Source organism: Pseudophryne corroboree, chromosome 7, assembly GCF_028390025.1.
Source record: "Pseudophryne corroboree isolate aPseCor3 chromosome 7, aPseCor3.hap2, whole genome shotgun sequence".
Classification (NCBI taxonomy): domain Eukaryota; kingdom Metazoa; phylum Chordata; class Amphibia; order Anura; family Myobatrachidae; genus Pseudophryne; species Pseudophryne corroboree.
The window spans coordinates 298157447-298164655 of record NC_086450.1 but is presented as its reverse complement, the minus strand read 5'-3'; the positions used below and the strand labels follow the sequence as shown (position 1 = coordinate 298164655).

General features: G+C 38.1%; 1 pseudogene; it reads right to left on the bottom strand.

Moving 5' to 3' along the window:
• Positions 1–6135: 6135 nt before the first annotated feature.
• LOC134946166 (5S ribosomal RNA) lies at positions 6136–6254 on the bottom strand (annotated as a pseudogene).
• Between the last annotated feature and the right edge of the window lie 955 nt (positions 6255–7209).

The following is a 7209-nucleotide window of genomic DNA, read 5'->3' as shown; positions in this document are numbered from 1 at the left end:
TTTTATAAACATATCTTGTGGCCCATTCCACAAAATCAGTAAATCATCAATGAAACGAGTATAAAATTATTTATAAGAGATAATTTCTGGATCACTGAAAACAACAAATCTTCAACCATAAGCATGAATGTATTGGCATACGCCGGGGCCACAGAAGACCCCATAGCGCAGCCAGTCAGCTGTAAATAATACTTGTTATCAAACATAAAGTAATTACTTTTAAGTATCAACTCCATTGCTAACAATATAATTTCAATGTGGTCCTGTCTCATGGTACCATCACCCTTTAAAACTCACCCACTGCACAGATACCTTCATTATGGGGAATGTCCATGTATAAACTTGATATGTCAGCAGTAGTTAACCATAATTCATCAGGTAAATCAGGTAGGGCCGTAAGTTTATTAAGCAGCATAGTGCTATCCAACAGAAAATGTTTATGTCTCTGAACAAGAGGTTGTAAAACAGAAACAAGCCACACAGATGTTGTTTGGAACAGAGAACCCCGTGCAGAGATAATTGGTCTCCCAGGAGGGGGGGGGGGTTATCCCTTTATGTATTTTAGGGAGCGTGTATAGAATTGGAGTGATAGGGTGTGATGGTACCAATATTGACATCATCCTTTCATCAATCAAAGATATATCCATAGCATGAGTAAGAATCTCAATCAATTGTTTCCTAAAGGGAATCGTCGGATCTCCCTTTAATACCTTATAGACAGTTGTATCAAATAATTGACGATAAATTTCGTTAGCATAATCAATAGAATCTTGTAAAACAATTGCACCGCCCTTGTTGGCGGGGCGAATAACCAAAGAAGCATTGTTTGATAAAGTGCTAAGTGCATGTCTCTCAAGTGAGGTCAAATTCGGTTGTGGACATAGTTCTTTATCAATTTGTACATCTCTTTTGACCTGATAGTCTAGTGTCCGAATAAAAGTTTCAATAGAGGCGTTATTAGAAATAGGGTCAGAACTGGATTTTTCACAGTGCTGAGTCAACTGAGGTGGTATAGATATGGTATTCTCACTAGGAGAGTGCTGGTTTTTATGAAAATATTCCTTCAATTTCAATAAGCGATTAAGCTTATATTTCTCGATTTGCCATCGGAATTCACCATGAGGATTAGAAGGATTAAATGATAGACCTTTCTGCAAAACACTGATTTCACTAGCAGACAGTTTGTAAAATGACAAATTATAGATTATTTCCTTCGTGGGAGGGGGGGGGGCCTTCCACGTCTTGCCCCTCTGGTTCTGCCTCCCTCTTCTAGTGTGCCGTCGTGTATAGTATGTCCCCTGTTCCGGGTTGTCACGGCTAAAGGGCCGGATTGTTTTCGTCTGTCTGTATATCTAGGACATTCACCTTCACTAGAGTTTTCCAATGAGGAATCAGTGTCTATTTGTGTTCTGGGATAATTACGTCTGAAAAAAGGCTTACGTCGCCCATACTCAGTCTGACCCCCTGAAATCCAACGGTACACCTGATGTTTCTCATAGTCTAATTCAACTTTACGTAATTTCTCATTCTTAAATTTGATAAGGTCTTTTTTATAAGCACTTAATTGCACAGATAATTTCTCAGTCCAATTAGTTTCAGTATCAGCCTCTAGAGTAGGTAATGAGATCTTCTCAAAACTGGTAATTTTCTCTGATAGATTAGACAGTTCTTTTTTAGTCTGCTCAATTACCAACAATATCAGGTCGTAAGAACATTTATTAAGTATGGCAATCCACTTCTTACAAAATGAGGGATCTAATCGTCCAATTGTAGGACAATTACGTACAGGAAATCCACGAGGGATTTTTTAGACTTGTAATAATCACTAAGTGAAATGCCATGCAATTTAAAATCAACCTCTTTTTTCTTAAGACGCAACCAGTCTCGAAAAATAACTTCAGTGGACCCAGACTCTATTTCATCATCCAATGCCTCTTTGTATACAATATCATCAGCCTCAGTCTTGGAATAAGAGAAAGCCTCTCCCACAGGGTAATTCACAGGATCAAATAGCAAATCAGAATTCTCCTCAGGTAATTCCGCCATAATAAAGATCAGAATATTACCAATGCTCAATTAAAAGACATGTTTAAATGGAAGCTGTGCAACATTTTGCAGTAAGGTGCATGTAGCATACAAAGGTGCAGTCGGTTTGAAAAGTGCAATAAGTGCTTAAATACTCCCAGCAAAAAGTGTATATTAAAAATAGACAGTCAATCTTGAAAAAATCCCTTGATGGTAAAGGTATAATAGTCACATAATACCACTCGTCAAAAGAGAGGAGGGGGTCAGGTGCCCTGACAGAGATCAAGGTCCCTCAGCACGGAAGGCAAACTTAATCCCAGAACACAACACTAGTAGAGGTCCGGCACTCACATAACCATAGGGTAACTTAATCTGGTGCCAGCATAAGCCTTGTAGCTATGTAGATTCCAGTAGATGCGGCACTCGTGATACAGGCAACCGTACAACAACGGCAAATCAACGTTTCAGTTTATTCAACTGTTTTCAAGATATAGCAGAATCATATAAACCATTCACCTAAATACCCATCACCATCACCATGTGTCCAAACAGCTGGAGCTGTTTCTCGATCCGTCCGCTAGGGATGACGTCATGACGCATCTAGCGCCTCTTCTCGACGTCATCCGTCGCACACCACGTGACCCCCACCGCATCTGTTACCAAGCAACCAATATCACAAAGACGAATATCATTGCTACTTCCTGTATCATATAAGCACACTATTACAGCGCTAATTATCATATGTAGAGGCTCCATATTAATTACTTCAAAATGCACAATTATTACCCCACAGAGACGGGAGTAGATACTCAATAAACAATACTCTATGTCTATAACTATAGTCCAGCACTAGAGAATGAAATACAAATATTTAAATGAATACATCGATGCATTGCTTACATTAGTAGCCCAGATTAAAGAAAGCAAGTGAATGAAACAGATTCATTTAACCCTTTTGGGGCTATTACATCAAGTTTAGAGATACTATAGGCTTCCCTTTGTAATAGCTTTTTACTACGGTCTCCACCACGACTATTAAGGGGGACAAAATCGATCATTCTGTATCTTAAGGTAGTTAGCAGATTTTTTTTCTCAGCGAAATGTCTCGCTACAGGCTGTTCGCTAGTCCCTTTGACCAATGCAGCTCTAATAGCATGGCGGTGATTTGCCATCCTTTCTTTAAATTTTGTTTGTGTTTTTCCAACATAGGATAATGCACAGGGGCATATTAATTGATAAATTACAAAGCAGCTATTGCAAGTCAAATGATGTTTTGTTTTAATGTGCTTACCCGTCTGTGGATGATTAAAGGTATCACCAGAGATCATAAAGCCACATGTTACACAACCACAGCAAAAGCATCCTGGCTTCTTAACAGTCAAAAACTGACTCTTATCACTGGGTGTGACAAAATTGTTTTTCACCAAAATGTCACGTAGGTTCCTCCCCCTTGAGTAACATGGCATCAATTGGGAGTCAGTTAGACCAATCTCAGGATCCGTATTAATTAAAGGCCAAAGTTTAAATGGGTTAAATGAATCTGTTTCATTGACATGCTTTCTTTAATCTGGGCTTCTAATGTAAGCAATGCATCGTTGTATTTATTTAAATATTTGTATTTAATTCTCTAGTGCTGGACTATAGTTATAGAAATAGAGTATTGTTTATTGAGTATCTACTCCCGTCTCTGTGGGGTCATAATTGTACATTTTGAAGTAATTAATATGGAGCCTCTACATATGATAATTAGCGCTGTAATAGTGTGCTTATATGATACAGGAAGTAGCAATGATATTCGTCTTTGTGATATTGGTTGCTTGGTAACAGATGCGGTGGGGGTCACGTGGTGTGCGACGGATGACGTCGAGAGGAGGTGCTGGATGCGTCATGACGTCATCCCCAGCGGACGGATCGAGAAACAGCTCCAGCTGTTTGGACACATGGTAATGGTGATGGGTATTTAGGTGAGTGGTTTATATGATTCTGCTATATCTTGAAAACAGTTGAATAAACTGAAACGATGATTTGCCATTGTTGTACTGTTGCCTGTATCACGAGTGCCGCATCTTCTGGAATCTACATAGCTACAAGGCTTATGCTGGCACCGGATCAAGTTACCCTATGGTTATGTGAGTGCCGGACCTCTACTAGTATTATATATATATATATATATATATATATATATATATAATTTATAAAAATATTTTTCTCAGCGCCATAGATACAGTATGTCCAGTATACCAGTTAACACAATGGACCCAATTGACACCACCCCACTTAAGTATAATGGGTTGTCTGCTCCAACCCTAAGTTTAAGCAAGTTGTGGATGAGTCGTCTGCAGGAATTGATATATAATAAACACAGATAAGGTATTGCGGGTGATCTCCGGTGTCATGAAATACATAAACCAACTATAATAGTATGTAAAAAGAATAACAAATACTTATTAAGATAAGAGACAGCAATATTCAAATTGTCAAAACGGGTAGAAGATAAAACCAAACAAATTTTAAAAAATTACTATTTAAAAAAGTCTACTTAAAAAATTAAATCAAAATGCAAATTTCATAAGCTGTAAACAGAGCTCATAAAATAATCAAATAAAGTGCTTATCTTTAGAGGTGAAGTGTAATCAGGATCCCCAACACGTCTTGTCCAACGGACTTTATCAAAGGGTAGAGAGGAGCTGGGACTAGGCTGATTTTTATACCCTGTTCAATTAAGGAAACAGGGAATGACATCACTTCCTGTACAGAGGTGAAGCTAGGGGTTATGATATCACAACTAATTATTTTAGTAATAGGCATAAGTGCAGGTCAAGCCATAACAGCGTTTATATAGTATATATTATAACAATATAAATATTCTATTTATAAAGCTTGTAAATGTATATATATAATCTAAAGGTCTGGGACTTCCTGTGTTAGTGCCAGAAACGAAATTACCGCCCCACTTCCGGTGTCCTGTGGGGCTGAATTGGGCACGTCTGCTGGATGGATGTGTTCACTTTCGTGTTTTAGCCTGGTGGACCGCACGCACACTTCTGGTCGTGCACCTCTGGCAATACTTTGCTCGATTTCTTTAGTAAAAGATGCAGCAGCAATTTTGTTGAAGACTGTCTTCATTATAGCATTTTTTACTATGTGAATTTCCATCCACCATTTTCTTATGGTCCAGACTCCAGAGATTTTATTCTGTATTTGCTCCAGAGAGCATATAAAAATGAAAGAGTAATAAAGAATCATCTTAGGGTTCGCTATAGGTGCAGTATTTATAATAAATCTCTGATATATAGCTGTTTATGAAAAATAAAGCTTTATATATCTTTATAATGATATAATATAATATTAAATATATGAGACTATAGAAATAGACTAATAATATCATCCAGAAGGTGATCAAAATTATCTGACCAATTTACATATATCCCTTTAGGTCTTTTTTATATGAATTATGGGGGTAATTCAGAGATGATCGCAGCATCAAATTTGTTAGCAGTTGGGTAAAACCATGGGGGTAATTCCAAGTTGATCGCAGCAGGACATTTTTTAGCAGTTGGGCAAAACCATGTGCACTGCAGGGGAGGCAGATATAACATGTGCAGAGAGAGTTAGATTTGGGTGTGGTGAGTTAAATCTGCAATCTAAATTGCAGTGTTAAAATAAAGCAACCAGTATTTAGCCTGCACAGAAACAAAATAACCCACCCAAATCTAACTCTCTCTGCACATGTTATATCTGCCTCCCCTGCAGTGCACATGGTTTTGCCCAACTGCTAAAAAAATTCCTGCTGCGATCAACTTGGAATTACCCCCCATGTGCACTGCAGGTGTAGCAGATATAACATTTTCAGAGAGATTTAGATTTGGGTGGGTTATTTTGTTTCTGTGCAGGGTAAATTAAGGCTGCTTTATTTTTACACTGCAATTTAGATTTCAGTTTGAACACACCCCACCCAAATCTAACTCTCTCTGCAAATGTTATATCTGCCACACCTGCAGTGCAAATGGTATTGCCCAACTGCTACCAACTTTGCTGCTGCGATCAACTCGGAATTACCCCCTATATCCAATATGTACATTGAGATCATATATACATACACCCATCAATATTCCACAACTCCCAGTCTTCCTGGGTGGTCCCCCATCCTGGTACTGGCCCGGTCCAACACTGCTTTGCTTTCAAGATCGGACGAGATTGGGCATGTCTAGTGTAGTGTGGTTGTAGTAATAAGAGCAGTCATATATAGTGGACCGAGACTATTTAATATGTCTTTATGAACAGATCAAAGTTATATATCATTTTTATGTCGTGTGAATTTTAAAATGAACTATCGCTATGCATAATAGAGTGGATAGGCTGAGGAGAATAAAGTTACTATGGCACCTTAGTTATGTTAGAGAAATGGGGCTATCATAGCTCTCGTTGAAGCCATCAGGGTGCATCGTGTTTAGTTCATAGATCCAATACATCTCACGTTTTGACAGCAGGTTCGATAGATCACCACCTCTCAGTCCCAGTCTAACCATTTTGATGCCTTTAAAGGTCAATTCCTCTGGATATGATTGGTGGTATGATAAGAAATGTTTGGAGACTGCATGTGTTATTACTTTGACCTTGATGTTCCGAACATGTTCTTGGATCCTAAGTTTCAGAGGTCTTTTTGTCTTGCCTACATACTTCAATTTGCATGGGCACTCCAATAGGTAGATGACCAAACTAGTGTTACAATTAATAAATCACACTGAGATTTTCACACCTACACAATTAGAAATTGGACTCTAAAGCTGGCCATACATCAGAACGACCTGCATACAATCAGATCATATGCAGGTCATATGGTAGACAATGCACCTCATGATGTGCACACAATCGGTCGCAGTCATGCATTCGGGACCAATGTCATTCTGATGTATGGCCAGCTTAACACCTTTTCACAAGCCTTCTTTGTCCTGGAAAATTTTACAAATGGGCCTATACATTTTTAATATGTTTAGGTTATGCACTCTGGTAACAGGATAAGTAATCAATGGTTCATATATACTGATATCTGAATTTATATTACATCAGTTCTAGTTTTATAAAATGTCTATATTATAAATATTAGTCTAGAAAAAAAATTCTAATATACCATACTTGTTAACTTTAAAATGATAGTATGAAATAGAGAAGAGTCGTGGCGCC